At 47.5% G+C, this 12,959-nt stretch overlaps 1 protein-coding gene across 2 annotated transcripts in view; it reads right to left on the reverse strand.

Annotated features, from left to right (window-relative positions):
* lypd6 (LY6/PLAUR domain containing 6) overlaps nucleotides 1-2,638 on the reverse strand; it is a 37,791-nt gene extending 35,153 nt beyond the window's left edge. The window contains exon 1 of one of the 2 annotated variants that reach the window (XM_007896342.2): nucleotides 2,318-2,638. The gene's annotated coding sequence lies outside the window, so the exon portion shown is untranslated. 2 annotated transcript variants of the gene reach the window in all.
* Between the last annotated feature and the right edge of the window lie 10,321 nt (nucleotides 2,639-12,959).

Genomic DNA, 12,959 nt, shown 5'->3' on the forward strand with positions numbered 1-12,959 from the left:
TATTGAATGCACCAGAATCAGCCCTCGGTAGCTTTGTTACTGGAGCCAGTTACTCTGGACACACACAAAATACATACACACACACAAAATACATACACACACACAAAATACATACACACACAAAATACATACACACACACACAGTACATACACACACACAAAATACATACACACACACAAAATACATACACACACAAAATACATACACACACACAAAATACATACACACACACAAAATACATACACACACACAAAATACATACACACACACAAAATACATACACACACACACAGTACATACACAAAATGCATACACACACACAAAATACATACACACACACAAAATACATACACACACAAAATACATACACACACAAAATACATACACACACACAGTACATACACAAAATACATACACACACAAAAAAAATACATACACACACAGACACAAAATACATAGACACACAAAATACATACACAAAGTACGTACACACACAACACACATACACACACAACACAAATACACACTGAACACACATACACACACAACACACATACACACACAACACACACAACACACACAACACACACACACAAAGAAAATACATACACACACACAAACAAAATACACACGCACACAACACACACACCACACAAGACAGCCGTCTGCCTCCCTCTGTGGGTTCATTGATTACAGCTGTTGGTGGGGACCACAAATCACATCCCTCATCTTCCAAAGTGAATTTCAATAAAAAAAAACTCACAAACTCAGCATTTTTTTTCGCATGCGTGCGTGTGTAAAAAAAGAAGCGTAACATGAGCCTGGACTGCCCCACCTAAAGTCCCTATCCGTGAGCGACAGAGCTGAGCAAAGCACAGCCGGAGACACCGACTCTTCCTGCTCCCTTACCCGGGCTTGTACTCACGTGTTTGTTTCCATCTTGTCGCCCTATCGACAAGATCGCAGTTGCCGGCACAGAGAGGAAGAAAACGCTGCCTCTATCCGTGCAAAGACTCCTAGCAACAACGTCAACTTGCCCTTCGCTCAGAGCGCTTAACGGTGGCGGGGCCTGACTCCGAGCCCAGGAGTGGGTGGAAGTGACCATAAGCACGGTCAAAGAGGAAGGTCTTTCCTCCCAGCGAGGCACGAGAGAGACACTCTAAAGTGCCCCCGCTGCCCTCTCCTCGTCCCAAACCATCACCACCATCAGTACCATCATCCGGCTTCAAGTGTTTTCATTCGGAGAAGCAAGCACCAGCATGAAAATGCACAGCACATCACATACCGCAGCGACTCGCTGCACCGGTCTCCAGAAACCTTCACTCACTCCACCCCCTTCCCCAAACCCCAAATCCCCCCCCCCACCCACACACTCCCCAGACAGCTCTTCCTCCTCCGCGCGTTAATGAAAATATTCCAGTATTGTACAGCATCTTAACGACTTAATCCTTAATCAATTGATTAATTACTCAATCCGTAACACGTTTCGCCCACAAAATAATTTCGCTCCAAGTCAATCCACTTTACAGTGGATTCTGCGAAGCGCTTTGAGGCGTCCCGAAGACGTGATAAGGCGCTGTATCAAATGTAAGGATTATTAGTATTTTGCTGCACGCAGCTCTCCTAAAAATCTGTGCTGTCCTTTATTTTCCATTCTGACTGCTCTCGCTCTCAAAACCCACCGTGCAACACCAACGAAATCCCACTGGCAAATTTGACAACACTTTACTGAATCGCTCTCGTCCTGGCCAACTCGCCCTCCTGCCGCAAATAAAATTGGCTGTTTGTTGGGCTGTTACTGTGCGCAAACTGGCTGTCGCGTTCACTCGCAAAATCAAACAGCCGCCGCACTTCACAAGGTCCTGTGTTCGAAAAAGGAATCCAATTTATAACCCTACAAAGCGCTTTGAGGTGTCCTCCTGGTCAAAGGTAAGGTGTATTTTGTTTAAACCGTGCTCACGCCTGCAAACTACACAATCAAATCGCTTCACAACATGTCCTGTGAAGCGCTTTGAGACGTCTCGACGACGTGATAAAGCGCTATATCAAATGCAAGGATTATTATTATTATTATTATTATTATTAAGTGCACTGGCGAAGATCAGTGAAAGCCAGGCATTAAACTCCAGACCATCGCAAGCCCCATTCACAAACTCTGCTTTGAAAACGCATTCTGTACATAACAAACCAGAGACTCACCAGAACTTATCTGATAGCAGGAAAACCGACCGTCTGGTGCTGTCCTGCTGAACAACCCTGGTTTGTAACATGCCAGAGCGAGAGAAGGAAGAGACACAATTATTTTACGCTACTTACCCGAACAAAGGCGTTCAACTGTCTGGAGACCTGCTTTAGCTCCTCGGGTTTGAAGCACTGTATATGTCTGATGAAGCCCTCCCTCACCAATACGGCGCTGCCTTGACGTGTGTGCTTTTACACACTCTACGACTCTGCTTTGAACTGGTGTATAGCCTGCGCGGGGGTCTGTGTGCACTCTTTCTTGTCAGTTCCAGTAACCAATCAACATTGCCTGAGGGCGGCTGAGTCGAAAAGGCCTCTCACTCGCAGCCAATTGGCGCGGCAGCCCTGATAGGCTTTGAAATCATCGCTCTTCCCCTGTCCAGGCTTTCCCCACCCACCCCTCTGCCTCCTCCCCACTCCCCAGATTAGCCAGGGATCAAGTCAGCTTGTCAGATTCTTAACTGCGAACAAAGTCTTGTGCGTTCTCATCGCAGGTTTGACCCCCCCCCCCATAATATACAGTCGATTCACTTTACAGTAAATGCTCCGGAGCACTTTGAGATGTCTCAACGATGTGATCAGGCGAGGCATATTAATATTAAATTAATCCTTTGTGGACTCTTCTGATTTGGTGCACCTGGAGGCATATTGCTTCTGCCTCTGGCTGTACGTGTTTGCTTGTTCGTTTGTGTATGTATGTGCGTGTGCGTGTGCGCGTGTGTGTGTGAGTGATTCTGCGTGTGTCTGTGTCTACGTGCGTGTCTATATAACGCGACCTGTGAGTTGTGTCTGTGCGAGCTTCACCCACCCCCACGCCCCAGCTTCTTTTTCTCTGAAACTGAACTTAAACCAACTGCACATGTTTTATTCATGTCGGGCTATTCATTTGTGAGCAGATAATTAACTCCTTTATGTCCAAACGTTTTTTTTTGTCCAAGTTAAAAATACGATCAAAATGAAGAGCCTTTTGCTTGTCGAATTCTGCTCGAAAGTCGGCAGGCGGAACAAGTCGAACTTTAAGTAATAATAATAATAATCCTTGCATTTGATAAAGCGCTTTGAGATGTCTCAACAACTTGATGAAGGCACTATATCAAATTCAGGGATTATTATCATTATTATTATTAGTGTCTTAACACGCAGTTCAGACGTCTTAAAGCCCTTCGCAGAATATATTTGTAAAGCGCTCCTGGGACCCTACCCTGCCCAAGGAGCTGTTGTTCGACCTGCCAATCGACTAACAAACGGATTCCTAATTCCGTTAGGTAAGCGGAGACAGTGGAATAAGGAAACTTGCCCAAGGTTTCGCCCCGCCTGGGAATCGAACCCGGATCCTCTCGCTTGCGAGGTGAGCTCGCTGACCACTCCACAAAATCTGTCCGCTGGGAGCCAGTGAAGACTGGCGACGACCGAAGACGCGTGCAAAGAGAAGGAGTGGGGTGACTGAGCAAGTCGGAGTGACTTGGGAATGGAGTCTTATCGTAAGAAGACGACTCTTCTGCCCTCCTCTCTCGGCTCCTTCTTCTTCAAAGCTTTTCGCAGTAAGTAGGAACCCGGTTGTAAGTTTATTGGCAGATTGTTTTCCGGGGGTACTAATCCCTGCGAAAAAAAAGAAAGTAAACAAATAATAATAATAATTTCTAGTCACTCAGTCCACAAGCGTTTTTGTGGGACGCTGCTGCGCGCCAGTGGCTGCTGCGTTTCGCCCGCAAGACACACAGTCACGACACTTTACAGTATATTCTGTGAAGCGCTTTGAGACGTCTCAGCGATGTGATAAGGCGCTGAATCTAATGCAAGGATTAGTATTATTATTAACATAACAGGCTGATGGGCACGTGCGCTCTCTCAGTATCAGCTAGCTCCCTCTTTCTTCCGAGCCCAGTTGCAGCTTTACATTTGCCGACAGTCTTATGTCTGGTCTCCCCTCATCATTAGGAGACTCCTTCGAGAGCTCCCAATAACAGATTTTCTCTCCCTTCTGAATCGCAACAGCATTTCAATTTGATTATCGCTGAATCTAATTATGTTTCACTGTATTATTTATTTGCATCTGCTCCTCCCGTTTGGAGCCCCAAAGCCCCGCACCTGCCACTCGCTGTCCTTCAGCTGCGAGCGCAATGGCAATTGCAATAAAGGTAAAGCTTTTCGGGAGTGGGGTGTGGGGGTGGGGGGTCTGGGTGGCAATGTATCTAACTCACTGCTGTGCCCATTACAGGAAATGCCAGCTTCGGCATCAAATCCCTTCATTCCGTCCCGCCCTGGCATCTCCCTCCCTCCCCACCTCTCCGACCTGCTTACCCCCCAACCCACAACCCGCTGCCTACGCTCGACTGGCTCCGGCCTCCTGCATGCCCCTCGTGTCCTCCGTTTCACCATCAGTGTCCCTGCTATCAGCTACTACGCTCCGAAATTCTGGAACACTCTTCCTCTATCCTTCTGCCTTGCCCCTTCCTTGCCCACCGTGCAAGAACAACAACAACAAGATTTCATTTATAGAGCGCTTTTCACGTCGGGAGGATGTCCCAAGGCGCTGGACAGTTGGGTTAGGATCCGAGCAAGGGGGGAATGGTCAGGGTGAGGGGAAGGAAGGGAGGGAGTGAGGAAGGGGTAGAGAGTCGAGAGGAGAGCTGAAGGCACGGTCAAAGAGTCTTGAGACCGACCTTGAAGGAGGAAAGGGAGGAGGCAGCGGAGGCACTGGGGGATAGAGTTCCAGAGCCTCGGGGCTGAGAGGCTGAAGGCCCGGCCACCAATGGTAGGGCGGTTGGGGCGGGGGATGTGGAGCAGACCGGAGCCAGAGGAAAGGAGGGTACGGGCAGGTAGGTAGGGGGATAGTAGGTCGGAGAGGTAGAAGGGAGCAAGGCCGTGAATGGCCTTGTAGGTGAGGATGAGGATCTTGAATTCGATCCTCTGGGGGATGGGGAGCCAGTGGAGGTGAGCGAGGGTGAGGGTGGGAGTGATGTGGTCGCGGTGTCTGGTGCGGGACAGTACACGAGCTGCAGAGTTCTGAATGACCTGTAGTGTGGAGGGCGGTGCCGGGAAGGCCGACGAGTAGAGAGTTCCCATAGTCCAGCCTTGAGGTGATAAAGGCGTGGACCAGAGTTTCAGCCGCGTGAGGGGTGAGGTAGTGCCGTAGTCTGGCGATGTTCCGGAGGAGGTGGAAGGCGGTGCCAGTTGTGGTGCGGATGTGGGGAAGAAAGGACAGCTCAGGGTCGAACAGAACCCCGAGGTTCCTGATGGCTTTGAGAGGTGGAGAGTGCAGCCTTGGATGCTGATGGTGTCAGCGCCTGAGGTGCGGAGGGCCTCAGTTTTGCGCACGTTGAGCTGAAGAAAGTTGTCTCTCGTCCAGGACTCGATGTCGGACAGGCAACTGTCAGGACATCGGGGGTCGTGGAGTTGAGGGTAGAAGAGGAAAGGTAGTGTTGGGTGTCATCCGCATACATGTGGAAGTTTAGGGTTAGGGTTAGTGCACTGTGCATCACTCACCTTTTGTTGACTCAAGTGAATGTTCGATGCCATCGGCTGACTCCTGATTTGACCATTAAGTCTGAGAATGAATAGCCCAACCCAGCCCCGCACTTCAATTCTGCTGGACCCTCTGTTCACAGACTGTCATTAATTAGAGGCTGCAAATGTAAATCAAAGTTCTCTGTCTCACCTTCAGTGGTTTCAACACCATTCGATTTTGATAACCTTGTTAAAATTCAGATTCAGTGCCAACCAACACATGTCCCGCTACTGACCTTGTCAGACCTCGGTGGTTGGTTGAGGTGTTTTTTTCTTTTTGCAGTTTATTTCCGTGGGGACCATTGTTTCGGAGTCCTGCTCTGTTCTCCCCTTTCCCCCACCCACCCCTTCCCCAGGATCCACCACAGTACTAATCCCGTCCCAAGGCACTGGACAGTCAGGAATTCAAGTCCTCTCTTGTATGAGTTGCCACCTTATCAACTATCTGATCCAGAGACAACAGTGCTATCAACGGAGCCAAACAACACCATCTACTGTGTTTTCTCTGGGTTTGTTTTGTCAAGACATTTTGCACCTCAGCACTTTCGGGCAGGGTTGTCACATGGTCGTCAACAACAGCAACAACAACTAGCAGCCCTCACACAGGGTAGCATTTCTTCCACTATCAGCTGTCACTCCTGAGGTTAGTAAGCTGTGCCATTAAGTGGCCAGATTGGAGAGTCAGCCCTAAAGCGATCTCAGCCCGTTTCAGAGATTGCACACAGCGATAGCATCAGTCTGTCTAAGAAAATGTGTCTTTTCAACAGATTAATCCGTGCTTTTGTATTTGCCCGTAATACACTGGAATGGCTTCTCAAACCACGCACGGCTTGGGTTAAGGACATAGCTTTGGGCTCGTGTCTACAGGAATCTTCAGCCACAAATAAGCATGGCATTCGGAGTTGAGTATAACCAGCCCTCCATAATAGTCCACAACTAGTGAAATTTCTGTGTGTCTGTCTGGCTCGGTGTTCTTGCTTCTGAGTCAGAAGGTTGTGGGTTCAAGCCCCTCATTGGGATTTGGAATCCCACAGCCAAAGTTGACGCTCCAATGCAGTTCTGGGGCGGGTGTTGTATTGTCAGAGGTGCGTCCTTCAGATGAGAAGTTAAACCGAGGTCCCATCTGCCTGTTCAGGTGGACGTTAAAGATCCCATAATAATATTAATAATCCTTGCATTTGATATAGCGCTTTTCACGTCGGGAGGACGTCCCGGTACAGTATACTATACTGTACAGTGAATTGACTGTATATTTGTGGGCGAACGCGGCAGCCAATTGCGCACAGCAATGTCCCACGAACAGTCATAGATTGAAAATGACCAATTTATTATTGTTTTGTTTTTTTGGAGGGATTATTATTAGGCTCTGAGTGGAGTAAGGAAACTTGCCCAAGGTTTCGCCCTCTGCCTGGAATTGAACTCAGGTCTCTCACTTGCAAAGCGAGTGCTCTAACCACTGAGCTACAGGACTCCACTCCCATGGTATTATTCAACAAGAGAAGGGAGTTTCTCCTGGTGTCCTTGCTAACAACCTCCCCAAATAAAATTGGTCGCTCACTCCACTGCTGTTTGTTGGACATTGCTGTGCACGTAACTGGCTGCTACGTTTCACCCACAAAATAAATAGTCAATCCATTTTACAGTATATCCTGTGCAGCGTTCGAGATGCCTCGATGATGCAATGAGGCGCTATATCAAATGCAAGGATTATTCTAATATATATGATATATTATTATTACAGCACAGAAGAAGGCCATTCGGCCCATCGTGTCATGTCTGTGCTGGTTCTTTGAAAGAGCAGAAAAGCTTAGCGCTGGTTTTCCAGCATTCTGCATTCCAGCTAACCTCTTTCAAACCACGTGCACCGTGCATATCTTGCCTGCCCTTAATCCCTTAGCGTTAAGACTTGGATTCCCAGGCTCAACTGGTACAAGGCACATACTGACTGTGCCTCACCCAGAAGGTAATCATTGTTCCGATTATCCAAGCTGACCTCCGTGACACTTCTTGGCTTTGGCCAATTGTTCCCACATGTTGGCAAGTCCAAAACTTCAAGGCGCCATTATAAGATAACCAGTAGCAGATCTAACAGGGAGTTTAATCATTTGGGTCATAAGGTGGTTAATAATTTGGTCACTCAATCCACGACTGCTTGTGGGGACACTGCTGTGCGCAATTGGCTGCCACGTTTCGTCCACAAATTATACAGTCAATTCACTTTACAACATATTCTGTGAAGCGCTTGGAGACGTCTCGACGATGGGATGAGGCGCCACATCAAATGCAAGGCTTAATAATAATAATAATATCAAATGCAAGGATTATTACTAATTGTCATAACTCCTTCGTGCAGAGCGTGGTGAGAACATGGAACTCGCTGTCGAAAGCTGTGTACGAAACAGATGGCATCAATTTATTCAAGAGAAAACTTGAGGCATTCATGAGGGAGAGTGGAATGGAAGGATGTGGGAGGGTAGACAAGAGGAGAATGGGAGAGTGGGGGGGAGGGGGCGCGTGTGCGTAGAGTATTGACACCGGGAGAAGAAACTTTAAGTTAAAAAATAAAATTCAGTGATAGTATCCCGTACAGTGAGGTTAAATAATTAGGTCACAAGCACTGACCAGATGATTTCCGACAGTAGCATTTGCTTTAGTAACTGGATCCGCGCCAACGTGGAAAATGATGTGGGAAAGTCGGAAAAAAATGTGCGCCCTGTCCTTCACTGCTGATAACATCAGATAAGCTTCCAGAAAGGGTTGGGTTTCTCCCTCACTGCCTCTTTATAATTCTGGGGAGGGAAAACACAGACTGTAGCTCTGATTAATTAAACACTCCAGGGAAAAGCTCTCAGAACAGGCTTCTCTGGCAAGCATCATTTGCGAGTCATTTTTTTAAAACACACGTTTGCTAGACTTAACCATTGAACTTCCGACTGGGACTGCCCAACACCCACCCCTCGCCCCCCACAACAGCACTACTAACCTCAGTATTTTGGCCTCTCAAGCCCGATGCAGGGGGTTTTTGAACACTGGGCCTCAATTCCTCACTCAGCACTGAATCCTGAAGCTGGTTGACAAAGCAACGCGCTCTGGGACACTACACGTATTTTTTGGGGGGGTCAGCCGGGTGTCTGACATGCGCAGAAACCCATCGCGGCGCTCAAGAGCGTCCAAACCGAGCTGAGAATTCCCCGCGTCTCACCTACACATGGAAATTCCAGAGATAGATTGATGGAATGGAATGGACTCTCTCTCTCTCTCTCTCTCCCCGGAGGGAGGTATCCTCCTTACCTAATTCCGGAGAGTATTAGGCGCAGGTTGGGCCAGAGCCAAGGCTTGGGGGAACCCCAGAGTGTACGTTGGGGTAACTGCTGGAGTCCAACCAGCTAAAGCCGCGTAACTTGCCGTTGACATCACTGTCTTGTTGGCCAGGACACCGAGAGAAAGTTCCTTCATCTGTGGGCACCTGAAAATTTAAAGCGCATCAACATTGAGTACCTGAACAAATAATTGTTATTCTTTTTTGATGGTGGGGGGGAGGGGGAGGAAACGAAGTGAATACATGAGCAACAAACATATATATCTATCCCTTAGAGAATGTCATTAATAATAATCCTTGCATTTGATGTAGCTCCTTATGACGTTGTTGAGATGTCTCAAAGCGCTTCACAGAATATACAAGGATTATTATTATTATTATTATTAAGTGAATTGGCTGCATATTTTGTGGGCGAAACCCGAGAGCCAATTGCGCACAGCAGCGTCCCCACAAACAGTCGTGGATTGAGTGACCAAATTATTATGTTTTTTTTAAGGGATGTTTTTCCCCAGAAAAGCAATCCGCCAACTGGGTTCCTATTTATTGCGAGGTAAACAGAGGTGTGTGGGGTAAGAAAACTTGCCCAACGTTTCGCCCTGCCCGGGAATCGAACCGCTTGCGAGGCGAATGCTCCAACCAATACTCCACAGGACTCCAACGCCAAGCTCCTTCCCCTTCACTATCCCTCTTATTCCAAGCGAAATGCCTGTTGCAAACTGCAAAGGAAGTAACGCCGTGTAAAAAAAAATCCCTGGTAAATACACTGCGGCGGTTTAAGTAGCAGCAGCAATTTGCGAAGTCTGGACCATTTCAACATGGCACTCAGAGCAGCTCGCAGGCGGTTTAAGTTGCTTTTAATGACAGGTTGGGCGTCCATAAAAGGATACGGTTTCTTTAAACATACTCCCCGGGTCAACAGGAGGAGTCTTCTGCAAGGCATAAATTTCCCCGTCTTGTAAACAACTCATCTGCTTGCTCCATTAATCTGTAAAGATCCTTCAATCCAGAGACTGAATGGTGTGGAGGTATATTTTCCAGGATCCCAGCTCCCCCAACGCACTGCAGTGTATTACAGCCCCTCTCTACGTGCTGATTGCTGACAACCAACTCCCCCCGTTACCAGCAACAACAACCTGTATTTATACAGAGCCCCTCACGCACGGTGGCGTCCCAGAGCGCTTGACAGTAACGGAGCACAACGGCGAGTCGGTGGGAGGCGGGAGTTGACCGTAGTCGCGGTCGGAGAGGAAGGGCTTCAGGCGCGACATGACGATGGGCAAGGTGGAGTGTTCCAGAGTTTCAGGGCGTAGTGGCTGAAAGTACGGGCCACCGATGGTGGAACGGAGGACACGAGGGGCAAGCAGGGGCTCGGAGCCAGTCAGGCGGACGCAGGGGGTAGCAGGCTGGGGAGTAAGCAGATGCCGACATTATGTTACAAGGGCAAACATCTTTGTACTTCACTTTAAACAAGGGATTTTAAGGCACCATAAAGCAAGTACTGGGGTCCAATTCAACGGGTTCAGTCGGCTATTTACTCAATTTACAAGGATGTCGTCTTTGTAAAGTGCTCTGAGACATCACGGGACATGAAGGGTGCTGTGTAAACGCATATTCTTGCTGTTATGTTTACTAAGGCTGGGTCCTCCACAGGAAGGTGAATGGTATTATGGTAATCTGCAAATACACAGTCACTACATTTCACCGTAAATCCAGTGGAAGAGCTTTGAGATGCCTCGGCAACTTGATAAGACGCAAGGATCATTTTTTTTTGAAATCCGCACGTTTGAAAAACGCCTTCGTGTTGCGACGTCTCAAAGGACGTCACAGAATATACTGTAAAGTGGATTAATTGTGTACTTTGTGGGCAAAACACGGCAGCCCAATTTGCGCACAGCAACAACAACTTGCATTTATAGAGGGCCCAGAGCGTCCCAGAGCGCTTGTGGGACACAGCGGTTTAATCCTAATCAGCAGCAATGTTTGGCATTTACATAGCACCCTTCCCACAGGAGAATGTTTCAGAGAGTGCTTCTCAGAGATGGGGGTCAGACCTCTGCAAAATAATAATCCTTGCATTTGATACAGCCCCTTATCACGTCTCAAAGCGCTTCACGGAATATACTGTAACGTGAATCGACTGTACATTTTTTGTAACGGGACAAAGGTTGCGGTGAAGGTAACGGCTGCGTTAAGAGGTTTTTATTCTTTTTTTAAAGAAAAAAAGCAAGCGGATTTTATGTGCTGTTCGCAGGCACGAGAGTTGCCTCTCGATCTTATCCTAGTGATTAAACGGCAGCAAACAGGCTGCTGGCACACAGCCAAAGACAACCTATAAATTACACGACACTTCACGTCAGCGCTCTGACTGAGAGAAACCAGCAGTCGTATACCTGTTCTGTTATCATAGGACTGTAGGCTCACACGCAGTTAATCTCACGCAGTATTTTCCCAAGGCTCTTCGAAGAGCCTGTTGGATTAAAGGGTTACAAAGGCATTTCTCCCCTCAACCTTCGCTAGCCTTGACTCAGCTCGGTTGGCAGCATTCTCGCCTCCGAGTCAAAAGGTTATGGGTTCAAGCCCCATGTCAGGACTTTCAACTCGCACAGCGCTCTGTAAAGTCGGAGGTGCGGACTTCGAAAGAGATGCTGTGGGCAAAGTCACGTATAAAATACACAGTCACAACATTTCACAGTGAATCCTGTGAAGCACTTTTGAGACGAGCTCTCGATGTGAGAGGTGCTTTATCGATCGCAAATAATATTATTATTATTAAGGCACTCTTTGGTCTATTGATAATAAAAATGATCAGCGCACTGACACCCTTATAATAATTACTTATAATAATAATCCTTGCATTTGATATAGCGCCTTATCATGTCGTTGAGTCATCTCAAAGCGCTTCACAGGATATACTGTGAAGTGAATTGACTGTATATTTTGTGATGTGAGTGAGGTGCATTCTCAGTCCTATTTTCTCCTGTTGCATGAGAGGGCCGTAAAGTAGGGCAAGTATCAACAGGAGGAATGACAACAGCAGCACCCAACTCTCCGAACACGGACAAAGGACGCACGCTCCAACTTGCTTCACTGACTGGCACCTCTAAATCCAGCCACGTCCAACCCACCCCAAAGAGGCTCGTATTTCAGAGAACATTTTTCGAGGCTTTCCGGCAGTTTTGCTTCCCTCGTTATTATTAAATTCACACAAGCGTCGGTGAGAAAGATCGCGAAATCGCAGACAGGTGAACTCGCATTAAAAGGCCTTCTCAAAGCAGTAACGCACCCTCAGTATTACTGTAGCACCAGTAAAGGTCTTATGACATTCACCGGTTGTGAATGTCACACTGTACTGCAGTAAGCTGCTCACTTAGTGATAATTGTGTGTAGCTGACAATACTGCAGGGGATATTAAACTACACAAAAGGGCATCAAGTGCTTGAAATACACATGGATTCAGGATTGCATCTCCTTCACCACCTCTATATTACAGGGATCAAACTGGTAAATTGAACGAGACTATAAACCCACAGATACCTGTAAAGGGATTTTCACATTGGAGCAGCACCTTTCAAACGAGTCAGTCCAAGCCGCCGTGACTCTTTTTTTTATTCCATTTGATATAGCGCCTAATCACGTCGTCGAGACGTTGTCAAGTGCTTGACAGAATGTACTGTAAAGTGAATTGACTGTACGTTTTGGGGGCGAAACACGGCAGCCAATTGCGCACAGCAGCGTCCCCACGAACAGTCGTGGATTGAGGGACCACATTTTTTTTTGAGGGTTTATTACCCCCCCCACCACCACCGGAAAGCGATCTGCCAATCGGGCTGATTAATACACAAGTTGAAGCAATTTTCTTTCGCAGGAGACTGTGTGACTATAAGAGGCTTT

The sequence above is a fragment of the Callorhinchus milii genome, unplaced genomic scaffold, assembly GCF_018977255.1.
Source record: "Callorhinchus milii isolate IMCB2004 unplaced genomic scaffold, IMCB_Cmil_1.0 Scaffold6, whole genome shotgun sequence".
NCBI classification, from domain to species: domain Eukaryota; kingdom Metazoa; phylum Chordata; class Chondrichthyes; order Chimaeriformes; family Callorhinchidae; genus Callorhinchus; species Callorhinchus milii.